Source organism: Hordeum vulgare, chromosome 4H (assembly GCF_904849725.1).
Source record: "Hordeum vulgare subsp. vulgare chromosome 4H, MorexV3_pseudomolecules_assembly, whole genome shotgun sequence".
NCBI classification, from domain to species: Eukaryota; Viridiplantae; Streptophyta; class Magnoliopsida; order Poales; family Poaceae; genus Hordeum; species Hordeum vulgare.
In genome coordinates this window covers 255,503,787-255,528,554 of record NC_058521.1, presented here as the reverse complement: position 1 = coordinate 255,528,554, position 24,768 = coordinate 255,503,787, and positions in this window count along the sequence as shown.

The following is a 24,768-nucleotide window of genomic DNA, read 5'->3' as shown; positions in this document are numbered from 1 at the left end:
ACCGGAGGTGTCGTCTGATGACACCTCTACCGGACCACAGCCCTCGGCAGGGAGGAGCCCCGCTCATCGAAGGCAGGCAGCACGGCGATCAGGACGACCCGGTCGTCGAGATGGTACAACGGAGCCAGAGCCTCGGGCAGGTCACCAGGGTCACCGCCGAGCAGGGTCGCCATGACCCTGTCCAGCTCCTCGATAGGAAGGTCCTGGGACCAGAGCCTAAGCTCGTCGTCACCAATCTGGTAGTCCCACAGGGGCCTGGAATGTGCGTGAAGGGGCGCTAGGCGTTGCGCCAAGAATTCCTTCACTATTATCCCACTGGTCAGCCTCTTGGCGCTGATGTCGCGGGAGAAGCGCTCCAGGATGGGCGCGGTCCGAGGGTCGGAGAGCTTCGTTGAGCTCCACGCAGAAGTCTTCTTCGGCACGCCCTTCGGCTCCTCCAGCCGAAGGTTGGAATCCTTGAAGCTCATGAGAGCCCAACTGTGCCTGAAGTTTTCCACCTTCTTCTCGGCCTTCACGAGCAAATTGTCGCTCTGGGCTGCTACGAAGGAGACGCACACCGACAAATGGGCGCCGTCGTGTAGGCGCAAACTGAAGAAATGGCGGAAGAGGCATATCAAAGGCCGCATGCCCACGAAGGCCTCGCAATAGAAAGCGAAGACGGACACAAGAAAGATGGAGGTGGGATGGAGATGAAGGGCCTGAATCCCGTAGTGATTGACGATGGCGGTGAAGAACGATGAGAAAGGCAGCACCAGCCCGGCATAGACGCTATGGAGGAAGAAGGGGTATACGACGCGGGCCGCTTCGCTATGGCGCCAGGCCAGATCAGGGTCTGCCCGTGCTCGTTGGACTCGGCCGCAGTTCATGGAAGCACGGGGGTGAGATCCACATCCTTGGAGAGGGTGCACTACAGGAGCGGAGGAGCCGAGGGTAGGACCTTGCGTGTCTGGCTTCTGCTTGCCTGCGGGTGCCATCGATGAACCAACAAGGGAGCGGCACGACGCTAGATCTGGGAGAGCCGGTTGGAGTGGGAGACCGAGAGGGAGGAGGGAGTGCGGAAGGAAGGAAAGCAATAATGGACGACCGTAACCAGTCAGACTCCTGATAACTTGAGCTAAGACAAAAGGCAAGGGAAACTCGACATCAGCCGCGTTACGCGCGCCAGACCTGACCCACAGGCGTTAAGGGCCCGTGGTGCTTCATGCCATCCTCAAGGCTTCACCGGGAAGCCAGCCCAAGGGCACCTTGGGCCCGGGCCTACTGTCGGCGTTCTAGGAATGGGGGTACCCAGACCTGCCTGCGTGTGGTCCAGGTTGGCCCACTTCATCAAGCAAACACGATCGGGAGCGGCACCACTCAAGGCACGGCCCTCACGAGGGCCCGAGCCTCACGAGGAGGATCAGCACCAAGACCCGCAGGGGGCCTCCTCAGGACCCCTCAGGAGCGGCGAAGATACCGAGGCAAGACCCGGCCTCACGAGTCAAGGATGACGCGGGGAAAGGACAGGCGAGCAACGGATTGCAGGACGGTGCAGTTTCCTCTTTCGTGCAAAGGAGGGAAGGACGTACGTGGGTTCCCAAGGCATCTTCCTGTCACAACCTGTTTTCCTCACTTTGACTGTAGTTCAAAAATCTGAGTTTATTAAAACTTTTCAAAAACCAATACTGTGAGTACCATGGTTGTCATTGTATGCTTGTATGCTTGACTGTGTCATATCAAAACCATATTTTTCATAACCTAATATTCTCAAAATCATTTTTCTTATTCCTGACTATTTCAAAACCCTCCTTTCGGGTTGCACTACTAGTCCTTGGTAGCAAGGGAGTGCTTTCACCCAAAGATGGTGATCTGGTTTTAAAACTATTTTAGCTCACCAAAACCATAAAAAATCATTTTGTGAATTAATTTTCTATTTTATTTGCATGTCCATTTTTAGGCCAGAAATGATATTCCTGTATGGAAAAATACTTTTCTCCCTTCGAAAAATCTAAGAAAATTTGGAGATACTCACAGCACATATATTTTCCATAAATAAGATTTCAACCCCTATTTATATTCAAAATATTTGAGAAAATCCATGAAATCCTATTCTGCGTGTTTTGATCTTTTGAAATATTTCCAATAAATTCGAGAAAATTCGAACACCCTTTTCAAGCTATATTTGGTGGCCACATCAAGATTCACCTCATTCCAAGGTGATTTGGTTCACTAAATAATCCAAAACCCCTTTCTGTCCAGAACCTAGTTGAACCATCTCTACATTGCAAAATTTATCCAAATGGGTTGAAACTTTGAGGAGTGTTCAACACCCCAAATGAGGAGACTCTGCCAAAAATGGGATTTGGAGGAAGTAATATACCCACATTTCCTTTGGAAGGGACATATCTGCCATTTGGAGGGTGATTCCTAGTTTGCATTGCTAAACTCATCCAATGAGGCTCAAATTTGGTGAAGCATCTTATTTCTTCATCAAAGTTAATCCTATTAACTCTCACTACTAGTGGTGAGGTATTGCTATCCCAAGTACATGTCGAACACCTTCTGCCATATTAGCAATGCAGCCACTACCCCACTCCACACTTAAGCTCTTCCCTCCAAACTCTTTGACCAAGCAGCCAAAACCACTCCCTAACTGCACGAGAGTGGCCCCTCTTTGAATCCAAATAGAAGGCCCCAAAATCCTCAATCTAATTTCTGGTCTAGCACTCGCATCTCTTCTTTCCTCTCCTCCCATGGGCCATAGTGAGCCCCTCGGCTCCCAAACGGCTAGGCATCTCCAGGCCAAGCCCCAGGACAACCCACACAAGGCCAAAGCGCCCAGAGCGCACCTATATGCCTTCGCATGCCAAAACTGCGCTCTCGGCACGCTGCTGGGCACACCCGAAGCCAAGGTGGCCATCCCAACCGGTTCAAGCATCCCCATGATTCCATTTAGATTCCCCGACCACTTCTCTGCATTAGGGCAGCTCCACGGCCCCTCCTCCCTCGCTCCATTGGCCAGAGCGACGCGTGCCCACACACGCGAACTCCACCAAAAGACCCTGGACACGCATGCACGCTCCTCCTTGCTCTCTCTCCCTCTCGGTGGGTCACGCAGGTCCTAAACCATGTCCGCACACTGTGGTTTCGACCCCGAAAGCTCACTGCTCCTCCTGCGAGCTGCGGTGAAACCACAGGTGCCACCGGCTCGGTACACCGTCGGGAGCCTATAAATAGGGCCTCCCCCGCGCAACCTCAGGGAGCTTCCCCATCACCTCCCCGAGATTATTCACGCCTGTAGCACCTAGTCCATCGACCTCCCAAAACTACTCCGCCGTAGCACCTCATCGCCGGTGAAGCAGGGCCTCCCCATCGACCTCTCGACCATCAGCACGTAGGCGATGGTAGGTTGGTTCCATTTTTGCCCTTGGTTTGGCTCGAGGCCGTCGGTAGCATCGCCGACGAGCCTCCCGTCCTCTTTGTCCCGAATTGGGGCTCTCCTGTCGGTGGCTCCTGTTTCTCCCCCTCTGTCCTCTCTCCCACTGACTGTAGGGGCCCGCGCGTCAGGTTTGAACCTGGCCGCGCGCACGCCTCTGCTGGCTGGCTAACTGGGCCGACCCAAGCCTCGAGCCGAGCCAGGCATGAGCCCCAGCCTGTTTTCTTTTTTTGTTAAATATGTTTTTGAAAGATTTTTATAAAAATAATTATTCAATATATTTTTATTATTATTCCACCATAATTCTTCTAAAAATGAGTAGTATTTAATAGAGCCTTTGTACAAATTTTTTAGACAACCTTTCTATTTTATAATAATTTAAAAGGTTATTCGGAATAGTTTTGCTTCTGTTAAAGTGATTTTAAAAATAATCCTTTCACTAAAATCAGAAGCAAATATTTTTAAAATAACAATATGGATTTATCAGAATTAAACAACATTTTCTAAGTGATTTTGTGATCTGTTTTTGAGTGAGCTAATTATTGCTTTTTATTTATTACGACGACAGAGACCACGTTTGACGAAGGAATTGGATTTCAAGGCCCCGAAGAACCTGGATACTTAGCTCATCAAGGCAAGCAACCCTTTGACCATGTTTGAGAATATGTTATATTGCATGCTAAGTAGAACAAATATTCCCGTTGCATATGATCATAAGTATCGGTAAATCATTGAAGTGATGTTACCGATGGCTCCTCCGGAGCACTTGCATTTTGAGCATGATCCTACCACCTATGAGGGTCACGCTAATATCATGTTGACAAGTAGATCTAAGCATAGTAGAAGCGTGAGCATGGTGATGGTATAAATCAAAGGTTTATGAAAACCCCGTCGGGTGCCACTAATGCCTGAGGCTAATGGTGAGTTAGGTGGCCACTATTGGAGAAGTGGTGCACCAGGTGTTTTGGTGTGAGTGGTTTTGGAAATGGGCATAGATTTATGATTTGCGATCGTCCCAACTTTACATGTGCGACCATGTTACCCCTTTATGGGATGGGGCTTTGTTGATTACTCTGGTCGGTGTTGGTGAAGAGCCACATTACTAGTGGCGGGAGTGATGTGTGGTCACTCTCGTGACGGGTACGTGCCAGGTAGGGCGACGATGCCGTTCTTACGTGTTCCGGGCACAACGTTGGTCCCCGCATGGATGATATTGTCCAGAGTCGGTGCTCGTAAGATGTACATCATGTGGGCTGGCTACCAATCGAGTGGACCTCTTTGTCTAGTATCGTCAGGAGAAAGTCATTGATCGGGTACTTACCTCGGGTAAGTTATGTACCACGAGTCGTGGATAACACGGAAGTTTCCCGGATCTCGTGGGTACATCGTACAACCTCTGCCGAGTGTAAAACTATTTGAATAGCCGTGTCCATGGTCAAGGACAGTTCGGTGGTGCTGCTTAAACTACGTCCGGCCGTTTCCGCATAAAACAAGTGTGTGTGTGTGTGTGTGTGTGTGTGTGTTTGTGTGTGTGTGTGTGTGTGTATAATGGTGTTATCCGAGAAAGAGTTAATATGACCAAGTTTGGTGACTTGGCATATCGGGTGAACCCGGAGTGTTCGGCCCATAACAGATATGTTGATATCTGTAACCAATTCTTCTAAATACCATCTAGTTTATGTTGCACATCCATGATCATATTTATTTACAGTGTAGATAATATCTACTAGTACAACATGTTACTTGTTATCCTACCAATTGCATTGTTCATAACATGGGCTGTTCGGGAGTACATTGAAAGTACGCATTGGCTTGCTACTGGTTATATTATTGACCAGACATGGAAGGACCGGAGTTTGGAGAAGAGTACATCATCGGAGACGGCCCTGCGAACTAGGACGCTTCCTAGTCAGAATGCCTATTGGTGTAGGCTGATGGCATGGGCACCCGCTTAGCCCTAAGATTACCGCTACTAGTTGTATCAGTGTGATTTGGCCTGATAGGCCCTACCTTGTGAACTTGACCTTATCGGTCATGTGTTGTAATATTTCGGTACTTGGATGTAAGACTCATAATATTCAACATATGTGTGTTCGGTGAGCATTGATCTCTGGGATCACTGAGCACGTTCATTCGGCGATCTCGACTCATAAGTCGGGGTCCCCACATTTCCAAAGGTTTCCATTCTGGTGCAACAAGGCCACCACCGCCCGCGAGCAGGACGAATGTCACCCCTGGACCCGTCCCTGCTGTGTTCACAACCACTTTTACAAGGGAAGACCACCTTTGGGCAAGGGGAGCTTGCTCCCTGTTCCCCTTCAAAATTGGCCATGGTGGGATCCCTTCCCTCCCTTGCGATAAGGCAAGAGGACCCAGATCCAGCAAAGGGCACAATTCCATATGGGTCATTGTCGACCACCTAACCAAGGTGGCCCATTTCATTCCAATCAACACCACTTATGATGCTAGCCAGCTGGCCAGCGTGTATATCCATTGTATAGTGAGTCTCCGCGGAGTTCCCAAGGAGACTGTATCTGACCGAGGCACGCAGTTCACCTCAAGATTGTGGAAGAAGTTCCAAGAAGCCCTCGGAATGAAGCTCTCTTTCAGCACCGCCTTCCACCCGCAGACGGGCGGACAGACGGAGAGAGTGAATCAGATACTCGAAGATATGCTCCACGCATGTGTCTTGGCACATGCTGCCAAATGGGAAGAGTGTCTGCCGTTTGCTGAGTTCTCATACAACAACAGGTACGAGTCCAGTCTCCATATGGCCCCATTTGAAGTGTTGTACGGACGAAAGTGCCGCACCCCGCTCAACTGGTCCGAAACAGGCGAAGGGTTGATTTTCGGGACGGAAGTTCTGCAAGAGGTAGAAGATAAGGTGCAACTTGTCCAAGAAAACTTGAAGGCAGCCAAGTCGCGACAAAAGAGATATGCGGACCACGGAGAATTGGAGTTCAACCTCGAAGACCAGGTGTACCTCCATGTCACACCTCTCAAGGGAACCAAGCATTTCCACGTCAAGGGGAAACTTGCTCCAAGGTTCATTGGATCTTTTAAGATCACGACAAGGCATCGAGAAGTTGTATACTAGTTGGAGCTACCTCCAAAACTTTCGGGAGTGCACAACGTCTTCCACATGTCACAACTCCGGAAGTGTACAAGTGCCGAACCATCCAGATCTTTATAAGGACATTGACCATCAGGCCATCGACCTCCAGCCAGATCACACTTATCATGAGAGGCCGATCCACATTTTGGATGAAGCAGAGTGCTGCACCAGAAGCCGCACCATCAAGTATTTCAAGGTTCAGTGGAGCAACCATACCAAAGCCGAAGCAACATGGGAGCGTGAAGACTATCTCCGATCCGAATTTTTGTACCTTTTTAGCACCTAGCTTAGGAATCGCGGGGACGAGATTCTTGTTAGGGGGATAGGTCTGTCACACCCTGTTTTCACCTCACTTTGGTTGTAGTTCAAAAATCTGAGTTTGTTAAAACTTTTCAAAAACCAATGTTGTGAGTGTCGTGGTTGTCATTGTATGCTTGTATGCTTGACTGTGTGATATCAAAGCCATATTTTCATAACCTAATATTCTCAAAATCGTTTTTCTTATTCCTGACTATTTCAAAACCCTACTTTGGGGTTGCACTACAAGTCCTTGGCAGCAAGGGAGTGCTTTTACCCAAAGATGATGATCTGGTTTTAAAACTATTTTAGCTCACCAAAACCATAAAATAGTTATTTTATGAATTAATTTCGTATTTTATTTGCATGTCCATTTCTAAGGCGAGAAATGATATTCCTATATGGAAAAATACTTTACTGCCTTAGAAAAATCTGAGAAAATTTGGAGATAGTGAAAGGACATATATTTTCCATACATAAGATTTTCAACCCCTATTTATATTCAAAATATTTGAGAAAATCCCTGAAAACCTATTCTGTCTGTTTTGATCTTTTGAAATATTAACAATAAAATCCCAGAAAATTCCAGCAACCTTCCCAAGCTATATTTGGTGGCCACATCAAGTGTCACCTCATTCCAAGATGATTTGGTTCACTAAATAATCCAAAACCCCTTTTTGTCCAGAACCAAGTTGAACCATCTCTACATTGCAAAGTTTATCCAAATGGATTGAAACTTTGCAGGAGTGTTCAACACCCCAAATGAGGAGTCTCTGCCAAAAATGGGATTTGCAGGAGGTAATATACCCACATTCCCTTCGGAAGGGACAAATCTGCCATTTGGAGGGTGATTTGTAGTTTGCATTGCCAACCTCATCCAATGAGGCTCAAATTTGGTGAAGCATATTATTTCTTCATCAAAGTTAATCCTGTTAACTGTCACCACCAGTGGTGAGGTGTTGCTATCCCAAGCACCTGTCGAACACCTTCCGCCATATTAGCAAAGAAGCCCCTACCCCACTCCAGACTTAAGCTCTTCCCACTAAACTCTTTGACCAAGTAGCCAGAACCACTCCCTAACTGCACGAGAGTGGCCCCTCTTTGAATCCAAGCACAAGGCCCCAAAATCCTCATTCTAATATCTGGTATAGCACTATCATCTCTTATTTCCTCTCCTCCCATGGGAAACAGTGAGCCCCTCGGCTCCCAAACGGCTAGGCATCTTCAGGCCAAGCCCCATGACAACCCAAACAAGGTCAAAGCGCCCTAGAGCATGCCAACATGTCGTGGCATGCCAAAACTTCACTCTAGACACGCTGCTGGGCACACTAGAAGCCAAGGTGGCCAACCCGGCCGGTTCAAGCCTCCCCTATCGCCATTTCGAGTCCCTGACCACCTCTCTGCATCAGGGCAGCTCTAGGGTCCCTGCTCCCTCGCTCTGTTGACCGGAGTGACGCTTGCCAACGCGCGCTAGATCCACTAGAAGACTGTGGCCACGCGTGCACGCTCCTCCTTGCTTTCTCTCCCTCTCGGTGGGTCATGCAGGTCCTAAACCATGTCCGCACACCGTGGTTTCGACCCTGAAGGCTCACTGCTCCTCCTGCGAGCTGCGGAGAAACCACCGGCGCCACTGGCTCGGTACACCATCGAGAGCCTATAAATAGGCCCCCCCTTGCTCCAGCACCTCCATCCCACCTCCCCAGAGCCAGAATTCCAACCCTAGCCTCTCCATTTCAACGCAGCGAGCTCCAGTGCTCGAGATCGACCGAGGCCCAGCCGCTTTAGAGCTCCATTGATCTTGGGCTACGTGCCAGCTCCGGCGATCCTTTCACCTCCTACGGGATCCTAGAAACCTCACGGAGCTTCCCCATCACCTCCCCGAGCTTATCCACTCCAATAGCACCTAGTCCATCGACCTCCCGAAACTGCTCGGTCGTAGCACCTCGTCGCCGGTGAAGCAGAGCCTCCCCGTCGACCTCTCGACCACCAGCAGGTAGGCGACGGTAAACAGAGCCTCGCCATCATCCTCTCGACCACCAGCAGGTAGGCGACGGTAGGCTGGATCCATTTCTCCCCTTGGTTGGGCTCGATGCCGTCGGTAGCATTGCCGGCAAGCCTCCCCTCCTCTCTATCTCGAGGTGGAAGATGACCCCGACAGGTGGGGCTCACCTGTCAATGGCTCCTGTCTCTCCCATTCTCTCATCTCTTCCACTGACCGCAGGGGCTCGCGTGTTAGGTTTGAACCTGGCCGCGCGTGCGCCTGGGCTAGCTGGCTGGCTGGTTAACTGGGCCGACCCAATCCTCGGGCCAAACTAGGCCTGAGCCCAGCCTCCTTTCTTTTTCTGTTAAATCTATTTTTGAAAGATTTTTCTAAACATAATTATTTAATATATTTTTATTATTCTTCCACCATAATTCTTGTAAAAATGAGTAGTATTTAACATAGCCTTTGTACAAATTTTTGAGACAACCTTTCTGTTTGATAATAATTAAAAAGGTTATTTGGAATAGTTTTGCTTGTGTTAAAGTGATTATAGAAATAATCCTGTCACTGAAACCAGAAGCAAATAATTTTAAAATAACAATATGGAGTTACCATAATTAAACAAAATTTTAAAGTGATTTTATGATCTATTTTTGAGTGAGCTACTTATTTATTTTTATTTATTACGATGACAGAAACCACGTTTGACGAAGGAAATGGACTTGAAGACCCCGAAGACCCCGGATACTTAGCTGATCAAGGCAAGCAGCCCTTTGACCATGTTTGAGCATATGTTATATTGCATGCTAAGTAGAACAAATATTCCCGTTGCATATGATCATAAGTATCGGTAAATCATTGATGTGATGCTACCGATGGCTCGTCTGGAGCACTTGCATTTTGAGCATGATCCTACCACCTATGAGGGTCACGCTAATATCATGTTGACAAGTAGTGCTAAGCATAGTAGAAGCATGAGCATGGTGATGGTATAAATCAAAGGTTTAGGAAAACCCGTTCGGGTGCCACTAATGCCCGAGGTGATGATGAGTTAGGTGGCCACTTTTGGTGAAGTGATGCACCAGGTGTTTTGGTGTGAGTGGTTTCGGAAAGGGAATAGATTTATGATGTGTCGACCGTCCCAACCTTACATGTGCGACCAGGTTATCCATTTATGGGACGGGGCTTTGGTGATTACTCTGGTCGGTGCTAGCAAAGAGCCACATTACTAGTGGCGGGAGTGATCTGTGGTCACTCTCATGAAGGGGTCATGCCAGGTAGGGCGACTATGGCATTTTGACGTGTTCCGGGCACACCGTTGGTCCCCGCATGGATGATACTGTCCAGAGTCGGTGCTCGTAAGACGTACATCATGTGGGCTGGTTACCAATCAAGTGGACCTCTTTGTCTAGTATCGTTAGGGAAAAGCCATTGATTGGGTACTTACCTCAAGTATGTTATATACCGTGAGTCGTGGATGACACGAAAGTTTCCCGGATCTCGTGGGTACAACGAACAACCTCTGCAGAGTGTAGAACTATTCGAATAGCCGTGTCCACGGTCAAGGACAGTTGGGTGATGCTTCTTAAACTACGTCAAGTCGTTTCCGCATAAACCAAGTGTGTGTGTGTATAATGGTGTTATCCAAGAAAGAGTTGGTATGACCAAGTTTTAACTTGGCATATCGGGTGAACCCGGAGTGTTCAGCCGATAACAAATATGTTGCTATGTGTAACCTGTTCTTCAAAATACCATCTAGTTTACGTTGCACATCCATGATCATATTCATTTACAGTTATATGCTATCCACCTATACAGCATGTTACTTGTTATCCTACCAATTGCATTGTTCATAACGTGGGCTGTTTGCGAGTACATTCAAAGTACTCATTGGCTTGCCACTTGTTATATTATTGACCACACATGGAAGGACCGGAGTTTGGAGAAGAGTGCGTCATCGTAGACGGCCCTGCGAACTACGATGCTTCCCAGTCAAAATGCCAGTTGGTTTAGGCTGATGGCATGGGCACCTGCTTAGCCCTAAGATTTCCGCTACTAGTTGTATGAGTGTGATTTGGCCTGATAGGCCCTCCCTTGTGAACTTGACCTTATCGGTCAGTGTTGTAATATTTCGGTACTTGGATGTAAGACTCTTAATATTCAGCATCTGTGTGTTCGGTGAGCATTGATCTCTGGGATCACCGAGCACGTTCATTTGGCGATATCGACTCATAAGTCAGAGTCCCCACACTTCCAAAGGTTTCCATTCTGGTGCAACAAGGCCACCACCACCCGCCAGCAGGACGAATGTCACCCCTGGACCCGTCCCTGCTGTGTTCACAACCACTTTTGCAAGGGAAGACCACCTTTGGGCAGGGGGAGCATTCTCCTCTGTTCCCCTTCAAAATTGGCCATTGTGGGATCCCTTCCCTCCCTTGCGATAAGGCAAGAGGACCCAGGCCGCCGCTATATATAGAGGATAGGTTACTTCGTAGCGGAGGACGGGACCGGACTCGATCTGATCGAATCCACTCATGCACACCCACACCAATCGAAGGCCAACAGCCTCCGGAGGCCCTCAAAGAATGTGCTAGTTCATCCACTAACCTCCACGAGAGGCAATCCACCAAAGCAGGAGTAGGGTATTTACACTTCTCAGCAGCCCGAACCTAGGTAAACTGCCGTGTCATGTATCTCCATCACCATTGACTCGGTTCTTTTCCATTTCCCGCGAGTAGCGAGTTAGGTGAGGCGAGCCCGAGAGAGATCTTCGTACATGCCCTTGAGTTCGAATCCTAAGGGTTTCGCGGAACCCGAAATCCGACAGTTTATTATCCATGCTAGAATTGTATTGATTGGAAACTCAAATACATGTGTGAATACATTTTCCCCAGTTAGCCTCTAAAGGACTAGCTCGTTGATCAAAGATGGTCAAGGTTTCCTGGCCATAGACATGAGTTGTCATTTGATAACGTGATCACGTCATTAGGAGAATGATGTGATGGACAGAACCCAAACTATGAATGTACCATATGTCATCTTAGTTTATTGCTACTATTTTCTGCATGTCAAGTATCTCGTCCTATGACCATGAGATCATGCAACTCACACACATCGGAGGAGTGACTTGTGTGTATCAAACGTCATAACATAACTCGGTGACTATAAAGTTCCGCTACATGTATCTCTGAGGGTGTGTGTTGAGTTGGCATGCATCAAAACTGGGATTTGTCACTCCGTGTGACGGAGAGGTATCTGAGGGCCCACTCGGTAATACAACATCACAACAAGCTTGCTAGCAATGTGACTAAAGAGTTAGCCACTAGATCTTGTATTACATAAAGAGTAAAGAGACTTACATGTAACGAGATTGAACTAGGTATAGAGATACCGATGATCGAATATCGGACAAGTAATATACTGATGGAGAAAGGGAACAATATATAGGATTGATTAAATCCTTGACATCATGGTTCGACCGATAAAGATCTTCATTGGATATGTAGGAACCAATATGGGCATCCACGTCCTGCTATTGGTTATTGACCGGAGAGTGTCTCGGTCATGTGTGCATAGTTCTTGAACCGGCAGGGTGTGCACACTTAAGGTTCAGTGACAATTTAGTATTAATGAGTTATGTATGGTGGTAACTGAAAGTTGTTCACAGCCCCGGATGAGATCCCGGATGTCACGCGGAGCTCCAGAATGGTTCGGAGGTAAAGATTGATATATTGGATGATCTCCATAAGGGTTCCGGAATTAACCGAAACAGTTTCAGATATTTTCGGAAATGTTCTAGTGCGAGGATACTTTGGTTTGTCCAAGGGGTAAGTCCCGTGGGGCTTTAGGTCGATGCAAAAGGAAGTTTTGTGGGGTGAGGAACCACATGCTAGGGAACCTGGCATCTGGCCCTAGACGCCAAAGACCGTGGCGTGTAGTGCAGGAATCCGAAAGGACTCTTCCTTATGTTCCAAACCGACTTTAGGGAGGCCCTCTCCCCAAGCTACAACCCAAGGGCTCAACATATAAATAGAGGAGAAGGCCTAGCCCCTAGAACACAAGTTTAAGAGCCTCCTCTAGTTGATCTAGTTCTAGTTCTAGTTGGTCCTAGTTGACTAATTAGAGCTAGCCCTAGCTACCTCTAGTCCTCATAATTAGAATCCTAGTGTATTTCTAATTTACTTCCTACAGTTCATCCTCCGCTCTAATTCCGTTGTGCTTAGCGAAGCCCTGTGAAAATTGTTTCACCACCACCGACACCATGTCATCATGCTGTCGGGACTCATCTACTACTTCGCCCGTCTTGCTGAATCAAGAAGGCGAAGACGTCAAGGAGATTTACGTGTGTTAAACGCGGAGGTGCCATCCGTTTGGCGCTAGATTGGGATGGATCACGATTGGATCCTGAAGACGTACAACTACATAAACCACATTATATACGCTTATGCTTAGCGATCTACAAGGGTATGTATATGCACTCCCCATCTCGTAGATGTTAGTCTCCATAGATTGCTCTTGGTGACCATAGGAAATTTTTTGTTTCCCATGCAACATTCCCCAACAAGGAGAGGGTAGGACGGCGAGCACACCCTTGAGTTCGAACCTTTGTGGGCCCGCGGAGCCCCTATTCTGACATTTGGCGCCAGGTAGGGGTGCGCAACCATCCTCCAACTCTGGATTCGCCTTCAGCTTCACCGAGCCCATATCACATGCTCACTGCACTCGCCCCGAGTTCTCAACGCCAGGCGGCTGTTACCGGCCCACCAGCATCGCGGCCACCACCGTCGTCACCTATGCCTCCCGCGGACAACAGGGCTCCTCGTGGCCCCCGATGCGGTAGGGCGGCGACCTCGCTGCACCCCCACATCGTCCGCCTCAACCTGCGTGCATGTGGGAGAGCTGAACACGCAAGACGCCCTGCTCATGGTGGGTGAACTGCTTCGCCACCGCCCGACGGAAGTAGAGTATGACGCCTGGGCGGACCATATCGCCGAACTCGTCACCGTCGCGAGGAGGGCTCTGGCGCCCTATGCCTCGCTTTGTCTCCTCGTGCCAGAGGTGGGGTCTCGGCCAGCGAGCCGTCTCCACCACTACGCAACGATTCGCTCGGGCCTCAGCTCGAGGGGCCAGGGCGAGATACGCCTGACGTCACGCTCTTGTTCCTTCGGGTCCCGATGGCCGGCTGTAGGCCACCGTCGGGCTCCGCAGGGGCACGCCCAAAATGGTCGGTGAGATGTTTTGTGCTCACCACAACGCGCACACCCACAATACAGAGGAATACTGGGTAGGCGGGACTTCCCAAGGCGAGCGCTGTGCCTAACGGGTTTGCGTTCGCGCCGACATGCCAGGGAGTGTCGCGGCTGGCGTCCTGCCATGCACCTTGCGCCTTTGACCGACACACGAGTCCTTTAGGCATAGGAGGCTACGCGCGGCGCCCTGGTCAAGTCGGGCTTAGGGGCTCACGCACGCCTCGTCACGTGTCAGGCCCAGCAGGCCCTTGAGGCCTCAGAATCCATCCCCTCAAGGGGTTGATGCTTCCGGAGCCAGCCGCCCTCCCCTCTCGTAGGGGTAGGCCTCGGCGTCGCGTGTCAGCAAGAGGCCTGATGCTCCCACGGCAGCATGGCCGCCAGGTGACGTTTTGGTTGCCATAATCAGGCAATTCCTTGTATTTTGCTTCGCCCCGAGTGGGAGTTTTCTGGGTATGTAGCAAATCGTTTAACCTTCACTTGAGATGGTGTAGTTTGTTAGAACTTTAAGATCTGGCGCTCTGCCGCCAGCAAGGGCTAACGTGCTCCCACAACTGCCCAGGGATGGATCGACAGTGAGGGGTTAGACACGACGTTTGTGTAGGACCTTTCCTCACATCATCGAGAAATCTAAGTGATCAAGCTCTGGCTCGTGGGCTAGCCTCCCGTGCTAGCCATCTCGCATTGTTCCTTAGTGTCGCGACCTCTCTACAAACTGTCATGAGCAGGTGAAGGGGACATTACTCGGCATGTGCTGCTGCTGGACGGGCGCCTTGCTGCCTCACATGACAACGCTTCTGATGACACGGTCTTACGGCTACGCGGGGTGTGAAAAACACTCATGCTTGGGCTATAGGGGCGCACCTGAAGACTAGGTTAGGAAGTCCTGAGCCTGGTGCCTGGGGTCTCCCTCCAACTATCGCCGCCGTGACACTCCCAAGTAATAATGAGTTTTGGGGATGTACACACCCGGGGGCCTCCAAACTGGAAGCCCACGACGAGCCGTGTTGTGGCCTCGGTCGAGGGTCGCCGCCCACGCCCAAGTGGAAGTCCTTGTGCTTTGTGTTGGTGGAATAACTGTCAAACTACGACTATGACCACACCTTAGTGGAAGCCCCTCACGTCATGCTTGGGGGACGATCGAAGAAGACACCTCGCGAGTCGCACCTCTTTTTTTAGGTTGACTAGTGCTAGATAAGGCAACCAAATTTCTTTCTAGGTTGACCCATGCTGGATATAACATCCTTTTTTATTCATCTCTTTCTTCAACCTATGAACGATCCTAGCAAGCTGACCCGTGCTGGATATGGTAGTCGCACCGTCCTTTTTGGGCTCGCGAACAAGTTAGCCTTCGGTTTTGATGAAAGTTTTGGTCTTCTCGATTTTCGAGTAGGTTCCTTGGTTCCCTCTTTTCTTACCATGCCCTCACCTAGCAGAAGCGCCATACTACACCCTGGGGGACGACGAAGACGGCAAGTGAACACCCTTGCAGTACGCACCCGCCAGCTTACCCTAGGCCTCACGCTCGCGGGGGTTGGGTACGGTGCCTTGTCCTGGGTCTGCCCTGGCGGCACTTGGAACCTAGAGAGATGGGTTCTTGCTCGCAGGCACACTCCATGCAAGCGGGACCTCATCGAGGCCCTCAGGCATCTACTTCTCGTGCAACTCCCAAATGCAACTGGACATGCACACACCGTCAATACAAGCCCCCTCGAGGGGCCTCAGGAGGCAGGCCCCGCAAGCAGCAACCCCTCGCGTGAGCCGCCCACGCGAGGAAGGATCCCGTGAGGGGCTGCCTCAGGAGCCTTCGTACACGCGTTCGGGGCTGGGCTTCAGCAATGCGAACAATCAGGATGACCTCGGAGAGGGTCCAAGCTTGGCAAAGAGTACCTCAGAGAAGTTTATTTGCGATTTGAAATAACATTCGGTTTGGAGTATGAAGGACATAACCCCTTTTACACGCCCCACGGAGCCAGCATCTTGTATTACAGGAAACGAAACACGGTGCAAGAGAAAGAAGATAGGGTATCGAAGCACCGCTGCTAGGGACCTCGACATCGGCATCGCGCACGCTTAGTCAGAGCCCTTCTCCTCCTTAACGTGGCCCCTCCTGGGAGCCATCGGAGTCGGTGTTGCCCTCTCTCCCCTCGGAGGAGGAACTGTTGCCGCTACCATTGGTACCAGAAGGGTTGCTGCTGCTGCTACTGTCACCTTCCATGCAGCAGTCCATACGACTGCCGACACTTCCAAAAGCCTTCACGAAGAATGTGGCAGCCCCGTCGAATTTGAAGTGAAGGACGTGCTGTCAGAACAGGTTTCTAGATAAAATGATTTATTGGAAATCAGCCATGAATGTCACCAGCGTACAAAAAAATTTCCCACTAATAGACTCATCTTGATACAGAAAACCAGTAGTACTTAATATTAAACATAGTAGAGCGGAGGTCGGTGTAAAAATTATTACAACATGTCCAAAGTTTCACACAGACGGATATGTTACAATGGTCATGCGATAACTCTACTGCTCGTAATAAGGAGGGCACGTCACATCAGAGTGAAGTGACATGAAGGGTACTACTACGCGCCAAGCGACATAGTGAGGCTTGACGAATTATTCTTGGTGGCAGAAGCGGTGAAATAATACAACGATGGACTCCATGATCGCAAGAATGACTTGGACTCCACCAGACATCGGACTCGCTATCGAACTCTTCATCCATGAGGCCTCCTTCATGCATATCTGGCCACATCAATAAGCATGAGAATACTCGCAAATAGTTTGCACAAAATATGAGAATTATGCAGCAATTTTTTATATGCATGGTTTCAGGTCATAATTTATCATGATAGAGACATTAATATCAATTAAGTTAGTGGATAAGTTGGGCGGTAATCCTCTGTAACACCCTGGTTTTGGCTCCTGTTTTTTTCCTTCGCGGGATTTGATCCCCGTCTTTTTCCCGGTGTTATCAGATTTCTTTAGCTCTTGGGTATGTGAAGATGGTCATCATCCTTGCCTTTCTATCCAACCATAGATTCTATTCAGTCCAACCATGCCACCTAGGATCTATTCTAAGGGTTTTGCTGCCGAAACCCTACCTTCTGATTTGCTGGAAGGGAAACCCTAATCATTCCAGTTACAAAGGAACCCCAATTTACTTTGATATGTTGCCTCCCAAACCTTTCCCAGTGATCATCCTTCATCTTTAAACCATGGATATGCAAAAATATTGCCAAGTCATTTGCAATATTTTTCATTTATAATTAATTCCTTTTTTGTCAGATAAAGGAATTAAATCCAGGAAAATATCTATCCATCTCCAGAGTTCATGAAAACTTGTGGAGATATTATTTGTGACCATATTGAGCTCCCATAAAAATATTGGCCATAATTAAATAGGACAATTTGCATTTTCCTATTTAATGCCAATATTGCATTTTGGGCAGTTTCTAAAGGAACTACCCTTTTGGTAGCCAGGAAAATTCCCAAATAAATTGTGGAGCTTCTCATATCCATGTCTTCCCCATTTCCACCAAGAACCCAAGTACCATAGTCCAAATTTTGAGCACAATATCAATTTGCAATTTCTGTCCAGTTGGGCAAATTGCAAAGGAAGTGCTTGAACCCTTCATCTATTTGAGCTGAAACTTTTCATGGTGGTTAACATTGCTAAGTCACTCATGGAAACCAAAAATCATCTCAATCCCTCTATCCATTCATCCACACCATTGTTTCCAAGTTTTTGTCCATTTGGAAGCTTTGTGCAGCCAGTACCATTTTTGTATTTCTAAATGGCATGAAACTTTTACACAGTCTTAGTATCATCCAATCATTGGTCTTCACCAAATTCCAGCTGTTTTCAACTAGCCAACTTTCCCCAGCACTCTCTTTTGCATTTCTGGTTAGTTTACCAAATTGTAAAGGAAGTGCCATCTATATTGATCCATTTGATCTGAAACTTTGCTAGACAATTCAACTTAGTGGATCACCACTGTATGCCAAAATTCAGCCACTTTCACCAAGCCAATATTCTCCAGAAACTTACAAACACCTTGCTGTCAGAATCGTTTTGTGCAAATATCTCTCACCCTAGAGCCATACAGCTTCTTCCAAACACCTTTCTGATCTATTTGGGAAGCAAGGGAACTGTTGGACAATCTTAGACAGGCAGAAGCCGTCGGGAGCACGCAATGCATGTGGTGACCACGAGTAGAGCCGGCCAAGACGGTGGTCTGCGTACTCTGCTCGTCGGCAAGCCTACTCCGGCCAATTTTGGCGCATCCGAGTAAGTCCAACGGCTCCCCTGCGTCCACGTGCCCCTCTCCAGCTCCTTCCCCTCCGTCCTCTTCCCCGTCGCGTCCCGATGAGCACCCTGCTCCGCCATTGTGCTGCCCGTGTGCCGCCTTATCCATCCAAGCCCGAATTCTCCCAAAGCCCAAGTGGCCTCCCCTGCTCCTTCATGATGCTTCCCGATACCGCAAACCGCTAGCCACGCCACCCCGGAGCTCTAGTGTGCGGCTAGGAACGCAACGGCGGCCGAGCTTATCCACTCGCCGTCGAGAACCTATAAATAGGCTACCCCGGAGCCCTCCCCGAGCACCACACCACCCCAGCACCCTCTCTAACCCTCCTAGCCTCCTCCCCGGCCAGTCAATTGAACTTGAGGAGCCCCACTGCTTCTCCATAGCAGCCATGGCCGCCACTGTCCTCCTCCTAAATTCGGTCTGCCCCGACCCTCTCGTGTGCTCCCAACACCACCAGACACCCTTAGCCACTCCATTAAAGCCCTCCCGTGCCTCGGTCGGCCTCTGTAGCCGCCATCCACCACAGCCGTGGGCACACTCGTTTCCGCCCTCCCCGAGCTCCGCCTCCTATCTGGATGGGTGCATCGCACCATGCTGATCTCTGCGATGGCCTCAGCATCGCCGGAGGTGGCCGGTGGCGCCGGGACAGCCGCTGACGCCGACGCCCTTTCTCTGCCTCACGGGAGCGAGCGGGAGAAGAAGAGAGGAGGAGTGGGAGGAGGGAGAAGGACCTAACAGGTGGGCCCCGACCCCACCTGTCAGCGAGAGAGGAGCTGCCAGGCTGGATAAGTGGAGGCATGTTCGACCTTTTACGCTTTCCTCGTCGGAAAGCCTATTTCAACGAAAGGCGCCACCAGTTTTTAACCAGGGACCTAGAGATAAATAATTTCCTTACAGAAAGGTCCCTCCCACTTCATACGGCCATATCTTTTCATCCGAGACTCCGATTCAGGTGAAACCAACGCCCACGTCTTTAGTTCGTCGAGCCCGTTCTGATGTTATCATTTTTATAATGGTTTCACATTCTGAAAATGATCATTTTGCCCTTGCCTCCAATCACCCCCCTTCGAGAGAGAACGGTTTCCGGCGATCCTTTCCGCGGCCTCTCCGCACTTCTTCCTGGAGTATTCTTCTACCCCAGGCAAGTCGACCATCTGATATATGCCCTAAAGAATTGTTGTGTGTTATTCTTGTATGTTTAATTAATGATATGTTTGTTCTAGAAATAATTAAACTCCTGCCATTTCGATATTAGCATTTACATTACCTGCTAGTGCTCATCTTATCATTGCATTAATGACTGGTCGTGATATTATATAGAGATAGGTGGTTATCATGTTTAGCTACTGCTATCTCAAGTTATTGTGATAAACAACCATGCTTGTGAACTACTGGCTAAGACTAAATCTAGTCGGTTGATCTAGAGTCACCTGTTCGGGCTTATCCGTGCAACCACATTTGCCGGTATGGGACGGCCTTGACTTGGTCTGATTGCGTGCTCTTTCATCGGTACCTCCAAAGAGGGAGGGTTATGCATGCGCCCTACCCTGGTCAGGTAGGCGGTGATAATTTTGTGAGCGAGTTGAGTATTGTGTCGGCGTCCCCGTTTGGTACAGTTTAGTTTGTCCACGACAGTGGCACGTGTCAAGAGGACACAGGGCCACCCAGGGCAGGACTCCGGGGGAGGATGAATGCTAGTCGTAGGATGGAAGAGTCAAGGGTCAGGCAGATTTCATTGAAGCAACGCGGGTCCACCCGAATGGGATCAGGAGGCCACGTGCTTCATGGTGTGGGTAAAGTGTGCAACCTCTACAGAGTGTCAAATCTATTCGAATAGTCGCGTCCACGGTATTGGACAGCCCATCCAGATCTCACTAGGTGGTCAACCAGATCAGCAATAATAATGATGGAAGAACTCGTCTTGTGCAGACATCAGATGATGTCATGAATACGAGTGGCCTAGGGGGTCGGCTATATGTGCCGCCCCACTGGCCCCGTCCGCGGCCGCCTCGTCCACTGCGCCCTCGAGCGGAACCCCAACCGCGGTTGCTCAGGCTGCCACGGGCCGCTGGCGGGGAGCGCCCGTGTCCCCCAAGAGGTGCCTCGAGTGTGTTGACGGGCGCGCGAGGACGGCCCCTTCCCCTTCCAGGCCATCGCATGCCCACTCCCTTATTCGATGTTGTCTTCTTCTCAATGGTGAAAGATCTCTTTGCTGGTGACATCACCGCGACAATGATGACCGGGGGTGAAGAGCAAGGATGAGGAGGTCGGGATAGGAGGTCCCTCCCCCTTGCCCCTATATGGAGCCTCGAAGTGGGCGTTTAGTCTACACCGCATTCTATGCATTCCATGTGTGGAAATATTAAGAGGGGCAATAATGGCAGCACACATCACACAGGCTTTATGTCAGCGGCAAACGAGTACCAAGGTTACATGGGAAACGGGAGCGCCCAACGCCCGCTGCGTGCCACATGTCGCGTTGGATTCTTCGGCATAGAGGGATCGCGCACTCCGATTTCCACCACCAGATAAAGCGCGCACACTGCACGTCCGTGGCCTGTGCTGCTGGTCCATAGGGCCCGGGGAAGCCCAGGGGCGCGAGCTTGCAGCCTCGTGGCGCATTCTAGAGCTTGGGATCGACCCATCGCCATGATGCTTGGGCAAGGTCCTCGTGAAGACACCAGCCTCACGAGGCCCGCACCAGCAGCGGTTGTCAAGAACATCGAGGTTCCCCCATGGGGCCATGTCAAGAAGTTGCCCCGGAAGCTTCGCGGGGAAGGATGACCAAGGCAGCTCGAGGCAACAACTTGGCCAGGTAAGGGAAAGTACTAAGAAGCGCTCATGGGTTGTCCCCCGAGGACCCGTCGCATGTCTGAGTAGGGGCCTCAGGAGCCACGCATCACGGGGCCCCTCTGATTGGGATACAAGAAACATGCCAAGGGCACCAAAGGAGCTCACAGAGGGAACAAGGACACGCAAAACATAACAGGCGACCACTACTCAAACCAAAGGTATATTACATAATGTTTGAAGCCCTTTTTTAGGCCTAGTGATTCTTGAGGCAACAGGAAAGGGATAAAAAAGCCTAGGCGGAGGGGGTGATATCTTCGTCGTGCCCCTCGGAGGCCCAAACGCCAAGACTATCGCTCCCCTCGGAAGGCTCCACCTGGGCGAAAAGCCCAACCAGAGACTCCACGTGCTCGTGCACCTCGTCCATGAGAGGCCTCCGGAGTTCCATGGGCACTAGCTCCACTACGCGGGGGAGGTCGAACGTGGGGTCGTGGCGGCGTAAGTTGGAGAAGACGCGTGTCAACGTGCCGTCCACGAGGTCACGCGAGCTGCATCGATGTCTTCGTCCACCTTGGAGACACAGGATTCCAACGCCTCAAGTACCTCAAGGAAGAAGTCAAGGTAGCCCCCGTCGCCATGCATTCACAGTAGCAGACGGGCATCCTCGTCGAAGCAACAGAGCGCGCCATTCGCGCGATGAGCAAGCTCCAAGATCTACTTGACATGCTGCGCCTCCATCATCCGGGCATGCGACGCGCCGTCCCGCCTGCACGACATCAATAGCTTGTTCGACCTAGTCCTGGAACACGGTCAGCTCCTCCCTAGCGCCCTCCTCGCCCGTGAGGGCGTCCTGTGGAGCAACCTGAGTGTCCTACAACTAGGCCCTCAGCGTCCCTACCTCCCTGTGGAGCATGTCGCACCTGAGGTGGAGGCGGTTCTCCTGCCCGATGAGTTCATCATGATATTCCTCCGGGGTGGCCGCTCGCTCTCGGGCTACCTTCGCTTCCATTTCGGCCAGGGCCTCATCACGCATCGCTCCAAAGGCGGCCTCGTCCGCAAGCACGCGCCTCTCCACGTTCTTGAGACACTCTCACTCCGCCTCTTGATCGTGGGCGCTCCGGCGGCCTCCCGCTCGCGAAGAGCCACGTCTTCCTCTCATACGACGACAACCGCCTCCTGTAGATTCACGTCCGCCTCGCGCCCGGCGCTCTGAGGGATAGGTGTGGTGGATTGGACTTTGCATCCCCACGGCCTTGCCGTCACCCCTCATGAGGCTGCGGGTCCCCCGGGCCTTGTCAGCCCAAGAGCGGAGGAGAAGGCCTCCAAAGGAGGTGGCGCGTAAGAAGACGTCCCTGGCGGGCCAACATGGCGCCTCTGTGGTTTCAGCACCATGGAAAGTTCAGTGATCATATTCTTGAGCCGGGCAAGGCATGCGAGAATACGCAATAGAAACTGTGTACTTACTCATTGCTGGCGGCCGAGCACCATAGCAGCAGGGGCAGTCGTGCCTCCAAAGGCCCCACGCGCGCCTACGCACGTGAACCATCCCTTCTGGCCTCCATGAAATGGGATGAAGGAGGAAGAAGGCAACGTTTACATGGGAATAGCGAAGCAGCACAAGAGGAAGGCGGAAGGAAGAAGCATTGTGGGGGTATCCCCTCCCCCGAGTGTGGCGGTTTTATAGCCGTGATTGTAGTCCCCGAGGCGTCGTGGGAAGTGGACGCGGTATGCATCCATCGTGCGCCACGTGCCATGACTGGCCCGTGGACAGTTACGGCACGCGTCACCTTTTCCCCAACCGGCCGCTCCACGTGTGCCATGGGCATAGGGGCAACTTCACATGGGAAGGATGGCGCAAGTGGGTGGCGTTGGCCAAGAGCAATGATGGCAGGTGTTGCACACATGCTTTACGTCAACCCAGTCGGTACGGTTCCTGAAGCCTTGCCGGAAGAATCCCATATCGCATCTGATGCCACGCGTTGAGCCTCGACCGCAGGCGGTTGGGGCCCACATTGCTTTCTTCCCCCCCCCCACCACATGGAGTCATGCAGAACGTGGGCCCGAGGGCTATTGTTAGGCTCGTGGGACCGGGGATACCCAGGCCCGTTGGCGCACAGTCCGAGGCGCGACGCGTCTAGGCAAGCCCGACTCGGTCCATAAGCAGGCCCGATGAGGAATACCCTCCCAAGGGGCTTGCCTCGCGAGGCAAGCATGTGGGGATTTTCGCTGGGGGCCACCCCGGAGGCTCTCGCGAGACGAGCTCGTTAGGAGCGACCTGACGAGAATCTCATAACCCTGTGCTCCACATGGGTGATGCATGCTGCGGAGACGGCGCCAGAGCGGTGCCAGCGAGCACGAAGAGGAGAGCTTTCCACTTTCATGCCAAGGAAGCGGAGTCAGCTGGCGGGCTCCCAAATAAACCCCCAAAAGTTTCCTCTTCGCTGCAAGAGGACTAAGGCTAGGGGCTCGGTGGGACGGGGGTCACCCCAAAACCCACCAGCACGTCACACAAAAAGGCTTTTGCAGGGGAAGACCACCTTCGTCAGGGCGGACTGTAGTCGTGTCCCATTTCAAAATGGTCGCTGTGGCAACCCTTCCCACCGAGTGTATTTTCGGTGGGAATAGGACTAAGGCGAGTATAAAAGAGAGGCCCGGCCTCTGTAGTAGGGATCCGAGGCTTATCCCATCCCCATTATTTCCACTAGGGCAAGAAGCCGCCTTTGTATGCGTCTTCGACCTCAAGCAATCTAGACTAGCAGGAGTAGGGTTTTACACTGTAAGGTTGCAGAACCTGGGTGTACTGCTCGAGTGTTCTTGTTTGCTTTCCTTAGCTCGAGCCACCGGAGAGTCACCATGAGGTCGAGAGGTAGAACAGGGTAGGTGGGCGAGCACGCCCTATAGTTCAAACATTTCTGGGCCTGTGGAGCCCCTATTCCAACAAATATTACCTTAGGGTGCCTTGCGCATCCCCAAGCTTATGGTCTTGTCTCCCCTTATTCCTTCATCCATCGTTGTTTCACCCAAAACATTAAAACGTCAGCAAGCAAAACTCAATACAAACCTCGTGATATTTGTTAGTGAAATCTGGCACCCTGGCTGAGAACAACCTCTCTACCTTTAATTGCTAGACGAGGGATCAATTCTTATGGAAACACACAACAACTTGGTACAAGAAACAACCGCTTTATTGATCTCTTGCAGGTACAAATGTTCAAATATTACATCGTAAGTAAGGCCAAGAAGCACACACGGTGCGGCTACAATTATGTACATTATTTGGTAGACAACTGAGAGGCCTCGATGATAAGGAAAGCAACTACGGGGCACCGGAAGAATGAACTAGTGGAACTCCACTCCACAGCTACACTAGTGGGACACGGTCCTAGATTTTATCAAACCGATCGACATCAATGCCTTGTACAACTTCTCCTCCATTTGGCATGATATGCCAGATGAGTACTTTGAATGTACATCCAAGCTCATATCAAACAAAGAAAGTACGACAAACAATAGGAAGATATTTAACCGGTTAATGCATCAGTACGAACATGATACTGTTATACATGACGTGCATGTGTATATGACCACGGTCCCTTGAATTAACTTACCATCACGG